Source organism: Sarcophilus harrisii, chromosome 2 (genome assembly GCF_902635505.1).
Source record: "Sarcophilus harrisii chromosome 2, mSarHar1.11, whole genome shotgun sequence".
Lineage (NCBI taxonomy): Eukaryota > Metazoa > Chordata > Mammalia > Dasyuromorphia > Dasyuridae > Sarcophilus > Sarcophilus harrisii.
The window spans coordinates 297,231,991-297,248,064 of NC_045427.1; the positions used below are offsets into that span (position 1 = coordinate 297,231,991).

The window sequence follows — 16,074 nt, forward strand, 5'->3', positions numbered from 1 at the left end:
AAAAAAAATAATAAAATAAGGCAACTCCCAGCATTTCTAAGAAAGTGGCTTTCGGTGATATTACAAGAGAAAGCTTAATAGATAAAACAACTGGCCTAGATCAGTATAGGATTTCTGACACATGGCAAACATCCTTTCCTCCTAAAGACACATCTCTTGGCACTCTCTCTTATGTTGACTGTTCCTTACAGATAAACATGAAAGAGATCATGAAATAAATGTAGCCCAACCTCCTCATTTTCCAGATGAAAAGACTAAGGCCCATTCAGGTTAAATGATTCATCCAAAATCACACTGGTAGCAAATATCAGAGGCAGAGTTTGAATGAAGGCCCTCAGATTTCAGGATATAAATCTACCTTCTATCAAATACATCTGACACTGGCCAGGAGGTGGGCAATCACCTCCTATTATTATCACTTTTAGACTCTACCTATCACCTCCATTCAGAAAACACTTAACCTTAATAAGAATGCTGAACTCCCAGTTTTCCAGCTTCCTTAATTCTTATGACTTCTGTCTATAATCTATCTTGATCGCACACAGACATCACCTTGCCAGCTCCCCTTACACACACACACACACACACACACACACACACACACACACACAATGCATTTGGTCCAGGTAAGAGAATTCTTAGCTTTGGTTCTATTGAATCAGCCACTCAAACACCTGGTAATAATGTAAATCCAAATTAAATTCCTGGTCTGCTATAGGGACAGGGACAGAACTTCATCAAATTAAATTTTGTTTGAATTGATGTTTAAACCTACTTTCCACATTTTGTTGAAAATTCCCTTCACAAATATGAATCAACCTGCTTCCTACCTAAATTACTTTTCATGAGAGGCAAGGGGTTTGCCTATAGCCAATCTGTCCCTTCTTCCAATGGGAAACCAGCTGTTTGCCAATTAATATGGGCAGGAGAAAACTTGGCTGTTCTTGCTGCCTGAGTTCTGGGCACAAGGCTTTTCAAAGTAAATGACCTTATGCCTTACCCTTCAGTAAACCTGAGAATAATGGAATGTTATCCCATCTGAATTCCTTCAAAGTGGAGCAGGGCAGTTTTTCAAAAAGCTCTTTAACTACTTCCCTGACAAGGCAAATTATTGACTCAACGGTTATCCTGTCAAATGTGAGAACTTATTAGATGGAAAAATAGTATTAAAATGCTAATATAATGGCTTTCAAAAATATAAATGCTTCTAAACTGAAGAACCTTTTAAATTTTTATGAATGAATGATAAAACAATTAAGTGCTTACTATGTACTGGGCACAGAGCTAAGTGCTAGGGATACAAATGCAAAAACTGCAACTCAAAGCAACTTACTTTTAAATGTATGAGGATAGGAGGAGATTGCACATTTAGAGGAAGGGAAGGGAATTTTTATTTGAGGAGTCACAGGGATGGTGAGTAGATCTATTGATTTGATGACTGTGCCTTAAGCATGAGGTGGGAAATTGGAGATCAAAGGCATATTGGTCAGTGACAGGGCAGATAATAAGATGGTATGATGGATGGTTGGGTGGTGAACTTGAACTTCCCATCTATCAAGCTAATTCTAGGATATGGATTCTGGTTTATAGCAGGTGTGCCTTGACTCCACATCAAATCTATAAGTGCCTACTATATGTCAAGTACTATGCTAAGTTCTGGGAATAAAAAAAAAAAAGGCAACCCCCCCCCCAATAATTCCTGCTCTCAGGAAGTTCACAATCTTAATGATGTTATTTGTATTTATGCCTTTTATTTATGAACTCTATGGATGTCTTTTCCCTGAGACTTTCCATATTTATGTTAGTTTAAGGGACATTTAAGGGAAATGTCTTGTTTCTTCCTCTCATATTTTAGAAAATGTCTTTATTTTGAACCAGTTGTGACCTCTGAATCACTTCTGAAAGAAAACACATTGGCATTGGTTTGTAGGCTATAGTTTTATGAATAAAGACTCAGAATACCTTGAATATGGAGTGGTTGTAAGGGTGACAGAACCTGTCAGTGTAAGGCTGAGGGAGGCAGAAAACTCAGAGGAGCCCAGACTGTTAGCTTACTTTGTTCTAAGATTGTCTATAAAGGTGCTAGGGGTGAGAGATAGGTCCAGTAAACTGAATCGGTTCAATAGGAACTGAAGGAGAAAACAGATTTATAAATTTTTTTTAAACAAGGCCTTAACATAAATAGGAGTAAGGAAATGCAGTAACAGAAGTATTAATGAATCCACATTAATTAAGCACTTACTATAGGTCAGGCCCTATGTTAATAATCGGATACACAAAAGGGGAAAAATGTGAAATAGTACTTGTCCTGACATTTTATGAGGAGAAACAGCTTTTAAATATAAAAAAGATATACAAGATATTTATTAAATAAAATAAATGCAAGATAAACTTGTCAGGGAGATACTAGAACTGAATAGATGAGGTAAGGCCCTATAGGTGATAACCCTTGGAATGAATTTTAAAGGAAAGTTGAGGATTTTAGGAGGCAGAGGTGAAGAGAAAGTGCATTCCAGGCATGAAAAGCAGTTTATGCCAAGACTCAGAAATGACAGATTTTTGTATAAAGAGCAGTAGGCCAGTATACTTGAAAGGGGGAGTATGACATGATATGTAACATACCTAAAAAAGTTCATAGATCTGGAAAGAACTTGAAAAGCTATCTAGTCCAGTCTCCATTCCCCTTATTTTATAGAGGTCAATATTGAGACTAAGGGAGATTAAATATCTTGCCCACACGATAAGTGTCGGAGATAAGGCTTTTGAACCTAAGTCCCCTGATTTCAATATTTTGGTTCCTTTTCCTTTATCATACTGCTTCCAAGTGGTTGCATCTAAGATGTCTGGAGCCAGACTTTAAAGGGCTTCAAACACTAGACAAGTTTATTGAGGTTCACCAACCATGATAAAACACATTTAGGGATACCAATATGGCAGTTGTGTGGAGGCTGGATTGAAGATAGGAGAGATTTGAGGTGAAAATACATTTCATTTTATTGGGATTTCACTGTTTTGTGTCCGCTGTTTTGGAGTGTGTGCAGAATTCAGACAAGAAGAATAGTCAAGTTTTCTCTATCTATATTTTCAATTTCATTTTTCACGTGAAAATGTATAATTAGTAGAGCTAAAACTAGTATCTAGACAAACACTATAAAAAAAACTGTAGGGAAGCAGTACAAATGGCACCCTCATATCAGTTTGTTTTTAAAGGCCTAGGAACTGTGGGACACATGTCTATACAAAGAGAATTCTAGAACACCTTTCACAGCAGAGACTCTGGGAGAGGAAGCAAGATTGGACCAGGTAGGCAAGGAGCTTGTGTAGAATACACATGTCTGAAGGAAGCTCTCATATGGTATATTCCTATTTTAACTTATTTATTTTATTTATTTATTAACTTTATTTTTAATTAAAATTTAAATTTATTATTAAATTTATTATATTATATAAATGTATACAATATAATAATATATTATAATTATACCATATAATAATATATAACATAATATATTATATATAATTATATGATATAATAATATAATATGTATTCATATATATTTAATATAATAATATAAATATAATATATAAATTAAAATAAATTTAAATTTATTAACTTATTTATTAACTTTATTTTTAATTTAAATTTAAATTTATTATTAAATTTATAATATATATTATATAAATATATACAATATAATAATATGCATTATATTATATTATATCATATAATAATATATAACATAATATATTATATATAATTATATGATATAACATAATATAATATATATTATGTATTTAATATAATATATAATATATAAATTAAAATAAATTTAAATGTATTAACTTATTTATTAACTTCATTTTTAATTTAAACTTAAATTTGTTATTAAATTTATAATATATATTATATAAATATATACAATATAATAATATATATGATATTATAATTATATCATACAATAATATATAACATAATATATATTATATATAATTATATAATATAATAATATAATATAATATATATTTATATATATAATATATTTAATATAATATAAATATAATATATAAATTTAAATAAATTTAAATGTATTCACTTATTTATTAACTTCATTTTTAATTTAAACTTAAATTTGTTATTAAATTTATAATATATATTATAAAAATATATACAATATAATAATATATTATATTATATCATATCATATAATAATATATAACAATATATATTACATATAATTATATGATATAATAATATAATACAATATATATTTATATATTATATAATAATATAAATATAATATATAAATTTAAATAAATTTAAATTTATTCACTTATTTATTAACTTTATTTTTAATTTAAATTTAAAATTAAATTTATATCATACATTATATAAATATATAAAATATAATATATTATAATTATATCATATAGTAATATATAACATATTATATGATATAATAATATAGCATGTTCATATATATATTTAATATAATAATATAAATATAATATATAAATTTAAATAAATTTAAATTTATTAACTTATTTATTGACTTTATTTTTAATTTATATTTAAAATTAAATTTATATTATAATTATATAAATATATAAAACATAATATATTATATTATAATTATATCATATAGTAATATATAACATGTTCATATATAATATATTTGATATAATAATATAAATATAATATATAAATTTAAATAAATTTAAATTTATTAACTTATTTATTAACTTTATTTTTAATTTAAATTTAAAATTAAATTTATATTATATATTATATAAATATATAAAACATAATATATTATATTATAATTATATCATATAGTAATATATAACATAATATATATTATATGATATAATAATATAACATGTTCATATATATTTAATATAATAATATAAATATAATATATAAATTTAAATAAATTTAAATTTATTAACTTACTTATTAACTTTATTTTTAATTTAAATTTAAATTTATTATTAAATTTATAATATATATTATATAAATATATACAATATAATATATATATTATAATTATATAATATAATTATATACAATATAATACAATACAATATAATATATATTGTATATAATTATGCTATAATAATATAATATATAATCATATATATTTAATATAATAATATAAGTATAATATATAAATAAAAATAAATGTACATTTATTAACTTATTTAGTTATTATTGCTAACGAGATGCTAGGCTTAGTTGTATAAAGCTGTCAGTGCCTGGTGCATTGAGGAACTATCTGCTCCTCTCTCCCTAGCTACAACTCTACTCCCTAGCTCACTACGCTCTAGATCACTAGGAACCAGGTCTTACAGAGATTTATAAGAAGCGCGCGCGCGCGCGCGCGCGTGTGTGCGTGTGTGCGTGTGTGTGTGTGTGTGTGTGTGTGTGTGTGTGTGTGTGTGTAAAAACCGATTAGCCCGTCTGCCTTGCGCGAATGCTGCATCTCCGAGTAGAGTGGAAACGACTGTGCGCGTACATGACAGTGAGGTGGAAAAGTGGTCATTGCACTGCCTGGAGCCACGTGGGGCAGAGAGTACTCGGCATCCTCGGTGTTTTACACGCTGGCAGGCAGGGACGGCGTGGGTGGGAGCTGCGAAGACGTGACCGTGTTCCCCGCCCCCACTCCCCGCCATCCTCACCACGCACGCACAGATCTCCCTGCCCAGGAGTCCCTCGGTTGCGTCCTGAGGTACGACCTGGAGAGTTGCGCAACTGTGGGTTTCGGGCTCGGAACAACCTGAGGAGGCAGACTCGGAAACCCTGAGTGTCTCCCTTGCCCTCATCCCACTCCTCCTGCTGGGCTTCCTGCACTGCCCAATCAGGCCGCTCCTCCAGCCTCCCTCTGGCCAATCAGGAGCGGCGGGAGCGAGGCTGGGGTTGGGAGCAGGGAGCTCCCAGCCCTGGGTGCAGAGCGCAGCCCGAGCACTCTTCTTCGGCGGGGCGCCTGTCGCCTTCCTCGCCCCCGCCGCCCCCGCCGCCGCCGCCGTGTGAGACTTCCCTCCCGGCGTCCGTTGGCCCTGCTGGCAGTTGTCGAGGTAACCCAGCCCTGCCTTTCCAGACCCCGCCAGCCCTCGCGCGCTCCTTACAAACCTGCGAAGTGTCTCTGGAGACCGGAGAGAAAGGCAGGTGGAGCTGGAGAGAGAAGGGACGTCTGCTAGGTCCTAGTGCCATTGAGGTTCCCTTGCCTCTGGCCCTTCCTGCCACTGGCCCGAGCTCTGCTCGGGGCCGCTCCGCTGCCCGCTGCCCTAGCGTCTGCTTCCCTCTGCTAGTCTGGGAGCCTCTTAGAGCTTACTAGGAATCTGCCTCATGCGAGGGTGTAACTCCCCGGGGGAGGTGAGTAACGGGAAGGGGAAAAGTGTCCGGACCAACCTCTCCGACGCCCGCCGAGGGTAACTCCTGCGGCCACTTCAGAGGGCTGGGAGCCGGCTTAGGTTGAAGGAGAAGCTGGGAGGCGCGCTTGCTGGTGTGGTCTCCCGTAACGGACACCTGAAGTGTTGCAAATTTCCTCCCTGGGGGGTGGCCAATTACGCGTGGGACTTCCACCTAGAATGGCCGTGGTGGTGTAGGGTCTGTTTCGAGACTGCCGGGTAGAGCGAGTGCCCAACCAGACCGATTTCCCTCTCCTCGTCTCCTGCTTATTATTCTCCAGCGCTTTGTCCTGGAGCACCTCGGCGTCGGTCTCTCTGTAGGGAAGCCGACACCAGCAGCTGCTCCCAGTCCCACTGCCTACTTGTCACACTAAATAGATGGGCTCTGGTGATGAGGAGTCGAACCTTCGTTTTGCTGGAACCTTAGTCTAGTTTTCTCAATGACCTCTCTCTCCGTAATGCTTATAACTTCTGATTGTAAAGAATAAGGAGAAGGAAAAGTATATTTGATTCCTTCCAACTTCTCTGCTTGTCTTTCGGGGCTAGTTATCTGTGGATCTCCTTATCTGAGTGTGCAACATTTGGGGAGGGGGGATGACAGGGGTGAAAAAAGGCGTATTTGTTTACATGTCTCCTGCAGCCCTTCAGAATGGAAGTGCTGAAAGCCATCAAGAGACCATATTCTCTTGACGCCCTTACAGAAGGAAGCTGGCAATGTGAGATGGATGTGAGTGAATCATTAAGAGGGGTATTTGGAAGCTACTGGCACCCCTGCTTCAATCAGCAAATGTTCCCTAACATTTTTCCTTTTGTATGGCTGGGTATCACTATTTTTCCAGGATTGAATAAATAAATGTGAATGCTTCCTTTAACATAATGTGTTGCAAATATCTTTTCACCCTTTTCCTTTCCCTCTTTCCACCCTAGCCATTTGTATTCATGTTGTAATTAAAAATAATATTACATACTTTGAAAAATGCTAATTCACCCAGTGAGTGCTTCCTTTAACATAATGTATTACAAATATCTTTTCACCCTTTTCCTTTCCCTCTTTCCACCCTAGCCATTTGTATTCATGTTGTAATTAAAAATAATATTACATACTTTGAAAAATGCTAATTCACCCAGTGAATGCTTCCTTTAACATAATGTGTTACAAATATCTTTCCATCCTTTAAGGAGGGTAAAGGGAGGAGGTGAGGATAGGAAATTGAAAAAAAACTCCTACAGTCATAAATATTACATCTATTAGAGAGTTCTTACAGATCAACACGTCCAACTCTTTTTCTACAGATAAAGAAACTGAGGGTTAGAGAGTAATCTGAATTTTAGAGATGAGAAGCTGGGACTCAAACCCAGACGTCTCTCCTTAGTCAAAATGCAGTGGTACTTCCTCTATATTCGTGTATTTTATTCCAAAATCAAACATCTAATTATTTTATTTTGAGTGTCTTTTTGGCTCTTCTTAGATTCTTACTCCCTTCTAGTTTGAGGTCACATAGAATTAGATAATTCTCTTGGCTTTATTCTCTTTCTCCACAATCTATTTTTCTGTTGAAATGATTCTATTCTTCTTTGAAACTTGTCTATGTGCAGCTTTAATTTTTAGAAAATGTACCTAAAAGGTAAGTCAGCATAGTTTAACTTGAGGCCCTGGATCTGCTTAGGCTCTTCTGTGTGAACTATGACTAACTAGGAAAGAGAGGGGGATAGCCATTTGTATTCATGTTGTAATTAAAAATAATATTACACACTTTGAAAAATGCTAAAATATTAGAACATAAAGTTACATGAGGTGGCTTCAGCTAACTAGCAATGGAAAAGACATTTTTTGATGCCTCAGTGAATTGGAAATGGAAATTTGGGGTAAGGTAAAGAAAAGACTAATCAGTGAGAGATTTTGTTGATGACACTGGTAAATTAACCTTGATTCTTATCCTTGGAGCAAATGTTTAAAACTATTTTACTTCTTTCATTTGTAATTTCAAGTGTTCTGGCCAGTTACTTATATGCCCTGATGATTTGATTCACTTATGTATAGTTGTTTCCTGTTTCTCTTCCTTGCTTAATCCTGTAGGTTGTTCAAACAAACATCTCTTCCCTGTTTATTTTCTTTAAAACCTAAGGTATCAACATGTAGCAGCTTTAGCTGGTATTCTAAATTTCTCTCTCTCTCTCTCTCTCTCTCTCTCTCTCTCTCTCTCACACACACACACACACACACACACACACACACACACTCATCACTATTCTTTTGGGAAACAGTAGCAAGAATGTGTATATTTAAATATACTTTCCCTAGGCTGGGAAATAGGTAAAAGGATTGGTAAAATACTACATTTCAATTACAGAATTAAGTTGCTGCTTGAGCAAGTTTTGGATATGTGCACTGTTTAGTATTTTTTTTTAATACTTTAATTGTAGTCAAAGGTTTCTTAGTATTGTGACGCATGAAGTCCTAACTGAATCCTTTCTGGTGATGGTTATTAGACCTGACCATCAAAGTAGAACAAAGGTACCCAGTGAATGTTAGAAAGAAGATTGACAGTTATGTAGTAGACAGAATTCCAGATTTGGTGACAGAAATCTGTAAATCTACAAACATTTATTAAGAGCCTATGGAACCAGCACTGTGCTAGGCACTGAGGATACAAATAAGAAAAGAAAGATGGCCCCATCCCCAAAGGAGCTTACAGTCTAATGGGAGAAGACAATACACAAAAAGAGACAGGAAAAGCCTGGGGGAAGAGGGGATTTTGTTCCATAGAGTTGAAACCTGGCTGAGCTGCAAATAGTCGGGAGCCTATAGTAAATTGAGAGTCCACTTTCCACCTTTAATATCTGAAGATTTTGGAATAGTTGGTTACTCTATCCTCCAGTCCTCCAGTTAGAGGGGAGAAGAGACTGAGGTAAATAATATCCAGGTTTGAGTTAATTGCTTGTTGAAGAAATTGGAAAAGATTAGATACCTCTTAGAATGGAGGAGCATCTTGTTCTGTAGAGTTGAAACCAGGTAGAACTTTGGATACAAAGTGGAATATCTGAGTTCTAGCTTGATTCTTATTAACTGTGTGACCCCAGGAAGATTATTTTACATTTCTTAAGTTAGTCTTTTCAGTCTCCTCAAACAGAAAATGGAGACCATAATCATCATGGCCATGGTCATAGTAAAGACAATGTTTTTGTAAACTGTAAACTACTGTATTAATGCGAATTGTTATTATTGCATAGTGTAATTTGATATACAAATTTTTATTCCCACCTAGGTATTTCTCCTACTGCCTCTCAGTAGTGCCAAAAATCACTAGCAATCTGTTGTTCTCTTGGATTTCTTGTTGTTCAGTTGTGTCTAATACTTTGTGACCCTATTTGGAGTCTTCTTAGCAAAGATACTGGAGTGGTTTGCTATTACCTTTTCCAAGTCATTTTTACAGATAAGGAAACTTATCTGTAAGTTTAATCACTTGCTTAGATTACATAGCAAGTAAATGTATGAGGCCAGATTTGAACTCAAGAAGGTGAGTCTTCTTGACTCCAGGACTGGCACTCTGCCCACCGTGCCAGTTAGCTGCCTGCATTTCTTCTATTATTAAGGGTTATTAAACTATTAAAGGCTTTTTTTTCTCCAAGAGCTATTTATAAAAATATAAAATTCTTGGAGGGGCAGTACCTTAAGCTACTTTCTTATCAATTAATATTTTAAAAATTAAATACCTTTCCAGTCATCAAGCATTTATTTTTTTTCCATCTCCCCCTCCTTTAAAAAAGAAAGAAAAACAAAACTTTTTTTAAGCAAATAAGCATAATCAAACAAAACAGATTCCCAAATTGTCCATGTCCAAAAACTTGTATCTCATTCTGTATATAGTCATTGATCTGTTGTGAGGTAGGTAGCATTGTTCACCATCAATCCTCTAGAATCATAGATCATTACTGTGTTCTTAAGTATTTCAGAATTATTTGTTTTTACAGGGCATTTGTTAATAAAAAACAATTTATAATTGTTTATAATTTAAATAAAAACCAATTTTCTCTGATGCTATAGGAACAAGAAGGAAAGAGAGCTTAAGAAATCAAAAGGTAGGTGGAAGGACTTTTCTTACTTCATATTTTTGTTTATGGACCTACCCTGAATATGGGCAGTAGAGTCTATACAAATGAGTGGATCTCTTTGTGTTAAGTAGAGTTAATTTTTCATTAGTGAAGACTAATAAGAAATAAGGTTGTGGAAAACTGGAAATATACAAGTCTTGCCTTGCCCTGTCCCTTTGAAACTCTGCCCAGACTCCCATAATCCTGGCTTAGAGCATCCTGTCATTTAGGTTAAATTTCCTCGCCAATATCTGTCAACATATCCCAGTTCTAAACCAAAACACCTCTCACCATACCCCATTTAGAACTGAATGTTCTTGCTTGGTGGTAATTTTGGGTAGTTTTCATAAGAAGCAACAAAGCTGTGATTTCATTGGGGTCACTAGTAAGTTAGTATTGGTGCTTCTTGGTCATTCTAATTATAACTGCCTCCCTATAACTCCACCAAGATGAATGACCCAAGTTAATACAGAACAGTGTTCTTAAATTGGTTTAAGATTATGGGTAGAATAACAGCAGTTCTCTTAACAGTGACTCACTACAACTATAATGACAATGCATTCCTAGAATTGTCTTTGAGGAGAAAAGGCTTACATTCCAGTATGATATTCAACATAAGTATGATATGGATACATGATGAAGTTTGTTTTTACTAGGTCTTTACTTACCCTAAAACTTGAACTTTATTGAGGCTTAAATGACTTGCTCAATTTTTGACTGGGTTAAAAACCATCCTCTAACTTTTTAACCAGAATTCTAAGAAGGTTGCCACCAGTAACTGAAGTGAAAGCCAGGTATATGGTCAGTATCAGGCTGACCTCCCATAGCTCTCCTTACCCTTTTTTTTTATTTACTGGCTTTCTCCTCCCTCCCCCCATCTTTTGGTAAAGATATTACATAGTTTAGATTTTATCCAATAATTTTTGGAGCTATAATTACTTAACACAATCTCAATTTTAACATTTATATTTTAACTTCAAAAAAAATTACAATTGTTAAATATTTATGCCCTTTCCAGAATCTGTGTTTTGAAGAAATTTCTGAGCTTTTAGCATACCATAGGAGTGAGTGATAAGTGAAAAATGGTCTGTTGAGATGTCAATATACAAATAACTCGAATGGAACTTTGACTAAGAAATACCAATAGAGGCAGCAGAATATATAGAATAAAGAACACTGGTCTTGGTTTGAATTTAAGCCCTGGTGCCTATTAACCGTGGGATCTTTAGCCAATCATTCTCTTCTTCCTCCAAGTCCTGGTTTTCTTCTCTGTAGAATGGAAATAACATTTGTACTACTTCAGCTATCAGATTGTTGTAAAGAAGGTGCTTTATAAACCTTAAAGTTCTCTAGAAATTAGAGCTATAAAAGTAATATTTGTGTTCTGCAAGCTCTCCCATCGTAGTAAGATCCTTTTTTGGTTCTGTGATACTCTAGTTGTCTCAAGAATTTGCAAAAATTCTTAAAAGGAAACTACTTTGTTTCCTTGGATTTCTTGTTCCTCACATAGTGCACTTGTGCTAAGTGCTAGAATAAAAACAAACAATCCCTGCCTTCAAAGAGTTTACCTTTTGAAGAAGAGTTCATAAGGGGGAGGGTTTCTAGAAAATATTCAGAGGCCTGGAGCTAAGCAAGATCAGACAAAGGTGGTTTATGTAAACCCTGAGTGGCTTCAGAAGAAAGTCTAGTTCTCTGGTGGGGAGGATTAGGCTGAAGTAGAATTGAAATGACATGGCTGCTCTGAAAGTTATTTAGTATGGATTGATTTACACATAATCATAACATTTTTATTCTAAAATAAGTGTAACAAGGTGTTATAGCTTTCTCTATCCTCATTGCTCTATTTCAGTTAAGTGAATTTTTACCATATGCCTGTTATTTTCCTAGGGTTGAGCAGTATGGAGCATATAAAGGAAATATAAAATGGATATAATCCAAAAGAGCCTTCTTTTATAAACATGAAAAGTGGATCTTAGATAAATGATAGTAGATTATCTTTATCTAGTGCTGTAAGATTGCAAAGTGCTTTCACAGAGATAGCTCATAGCTTCCTCCATCCAATGAAATCTTACTTATTAGCTTCTCATCATGCTATTTTCTACACAAATATCCAGATTCCTTTCCTCCTAATGCAAGGAATCCTGGTGTTCTTGAGCTATAAATTGAGACATAGAGACTGAAAAGGCTTTAAGTCTTATTAAGGATTGGAACAGTTTCCCTGCTAGAAGATGTATTTTGAGCCAGAAACATTTTGATGAATTTGCAGAGATTATACATATACCTGTCATTTAGCAGAATCCCACTGCATGTGGATAAGAAAGCTGTGAGACATAACCTCACCAGGAGATTTACACTACACCCAACATTGGTCAGAACCATCTGTTTCCATCTGTAGTTAACTTCAGAAAGTCCATCTTCCTCCACCCTCCTCCCCTCCTCCCAACTGTGTGCTTTGCTGCAGTAATGCCTTCCCTTTGTCAATTCGGTAATAAACTCCTGCAGTTCCCTCCTCCTTAGGTTTCCCTGGAAACTCAGCCTGAAGTTTCAAAAGAAGCAAGCAACACCCCACTAGAGTGAGAGCCAGTGGGGAAAGGGGTGAGGAAACCATTCAGGAGGCATTTAAAGCCCTTAACACATTCATTGGGAGGTGTTACTAACACCATTTATCTAGCAATTTGATATTTACAAAATGCCTTCTGTTTCTATTAGACCCCCTCCCTACTTCTCCTCTCCTACCCACTTCCCCCCCCCCACACCTCCCAGCAATTCAAGAAGGCAGATTTCTAGTATTATCTCTGTCTCTCTTAGTTGAGGTAACCAAGAGAAGGAGAGTTTGCAGAAAGTGTCAGTACAGGAATCAAAATGCTTGGTTCCTCAAATGCCTAGCTCTCTACTGAGTATCCTGAGCCAAGACTACATTCTGTAAGGCAGTCTCAGTTATTAATAAAAAATGACAGATTATCTTTCCTTTCTGTGATGGCTAGTTAGTTGGAAGCAACCCCGAAACCTGCTTCTGGGTCAGTCAGTACACATTAACTAAACATATGCCAGGCACTGTGCTAAACATTGGAGTTATACAGAAGGGCAAAAGACAGTTCCTCCTTAGATTGAAGTCACAATCTGGTGAAGGAGACAGTGTGCAAACAATTGTGCTCAAACAAGCTATGTACAGGATGAATGGGAAATAGTCAATAAAGGGAAGGCACTAGCATTTAGAGGGATTGGGAAAGGCTTCCTTTAGAAGACAAGATTTTAACTGAAGCTTGACTGAAGCCCTGAAAGCCAAGAGGTGGAGAAAAGAAGAGAAAACATTCCAGACATGGGTAGAGCCAGATTGCTGAGGGATACAGTGTCTTGTTCAAGGAAGAGTATAGAGGCCAGCCTACATGGATCAAAGAAAAGGAGGTGGTTTGGAATATTAAAGTATAAAAATACTGGAAATCGCTTGTTATTTTTAAAATAGATAATTTGGGAGGGAGGTAGATCATAAAAGGCATTGAATGCCAAACAGAATTTTATATTTAATCCTAGAGATGATAAAAAGTCAGTAATTTTAGGAAGGAAACATGAAGCAAATGTTAACAGGTATTTGCTAAGTACCTACTACGTGCTTGGTTAGGTGTTATGGCAGCTTTCAAGTATATCACTTAATCCTTGTCCTCTAATATCAGTAGTCTAGTTTAGATAAGGCACAAATACATAAAAATCCATAGGATTTAGAACTGGCGGGGACTTAAGATCTCATCTACTTCAAACTCTTCATTTTATAAATGAGGTAATTAATAACATTTATATAGTGCATACTATGTTATTTCCTGTATTACTAGTGTTTTGCAGTGATTCTTACTTGAGCCTCATAACAATAATGGAAGGGAAGTCCTGTTATTACCATCCCCTTTTTACACATGGGGAAACTGAGGCAATGAGGTTCAATTTACACATTGTCATATAGCCAGTAAATGTCTTGACACCAGATTGGAACTTGGGGCTTCTTGACTTCAGTCCCAATGCTCTATGCAATGTGCTGCCTAAATTCTAGAAAGATAAAATGACTTACCAAAGGCATATGGGTAATGAGCAAAGGCAGGATTTGACCTTTTGGCTATGATAACTTAGGAAGCAAAAAATGCTGTCTTTTATTCCTGTGGCTCCTTCTCCCTCTCCTCCCCCTAATGTCCCTCTGTTCTCTTTCTATTTCACTATTAAGGGTAATAGAGAAGTGGAAAATGAATTAGAAGGTATTTAACAGTTATGTGGAAAATAATTAACTTTTGTTATTCTAAATATAAAGTCTCTCTTTAATCACCACCAAGGTTATATATTTAAAGCAAAGTCAAATAAAAGAATTGCCCTAGGTGGTTTCATCCTATATCAAAGAGTAAGAAGAAGCATTTCATGGGACACTTGGTCATCTTAATATTTGTGATGAATATAATCTACATAATGAGTTTTGTCTTTAGCTTTTTATTCTCAGAGGCAAACGTGGTGCCTGGTGAAATAGATGTTTGTGGAATTATACATCAGTGTCTGTTGCGTAGATTAAAGAGGTAGAGAAATTCTAAGTACGTGTAAAGATTTTTCAAAATTAAATCAACATTCAAGTATGTGTCCAGTGTCTACTTTGTACCTGGCTCCATGCTAAGCACTAAAAATTCAAAAACAAAATGAAAGCCTTTGTCCTCAAGGATCTAACATTCTACTGGGGAAAACTGCACAAGCAGTCAATGACTATGTACATATAAACACACTTACATTTCTATAGTAACACATTCGTTGTATTTCTACATACTTATATATATGCAATACAAAACATTTTTCAGAGCAAGGAGGAATCAATTATCAGCTTAGGAAGTATCAGAAGAGACCTCATGTAGGAGGCAACATGATCTGAGTTTTGAAGGAAATTAGAGATTCTCAGAGGTAGATAAGAGATCTGTATTTCAGGTGTGAGGGAGAGTCTGTACAAAGGAACAGAGAAGAGATTTCATTCTCTAGACCAAGGATTCTTAAACTTTTTCCACTCTCAATCCTTGTTTGCCTGAGAAATTTTTACGTGACCCAGGAAATGTGGGTATATAAAATAGGTATACAGATCAAACATTTACTGATAATAAATTACAATTCCTTCATCTAAAAAAAGAACACTAAAAAGTCCAGTTTAGCTTCCAGTCAATAGTCATAGATATTTGGTGACCTTGGATTCCTTAATATGCTTCAAGACTTGGCTCATATAATGCTTTCTTCATGAAATCTTTCCTGGTGCTTTTAGCTATTAATATCCCGTTCTGAATCAACTTGAATTCATTTTGTATGTATTCTTTCTCTCTCTCTCTCTCTCTCTCTCTCTCTCTCTCTCTCTCTCTCTCTCTCTCTTTCTTTTTCTGTGTGGGTGTACAACCTAAAGAATTCTTCTCTTTTTGGATTTTTCTATGTATTTATTAAGATCCTATAAGATTCCATGATAAATACAAGCAGAGAAATAATAAGATCATTGAACAAAAAGTAAGATATAAAACAGGAAGATAGAGTCTACCAGTAGTATATTGTTATAAAGGATATTCTGCACAAAATCTAAAT

At 35.2% G+C, this 16,074-nt stretch overlaps 1 protein-coding gene across 3 annotated transcripts in view; it reads left to right on the forward strand.

Moving 5' to 3' along the window:
* Positions 1-5,933: 5,933 nt before the first annotated feature.
* Positions 5,934-16,074, forward strand: part of STON2 (stonin 2) — a 187,819-nt gene continuing 177,678 nt past the window's right edge. The window contains exon 1 of one of the 3 annotated variants that reach the window (XR_004231980.1): positions 5,934-6,072. The gene's annotated coding sequence lies outside the window, so the exon portion shown is untranslated. The other 2 variants (XM_023501738.2, XM_031952423.1) reach the window with 2 other exon arrangements.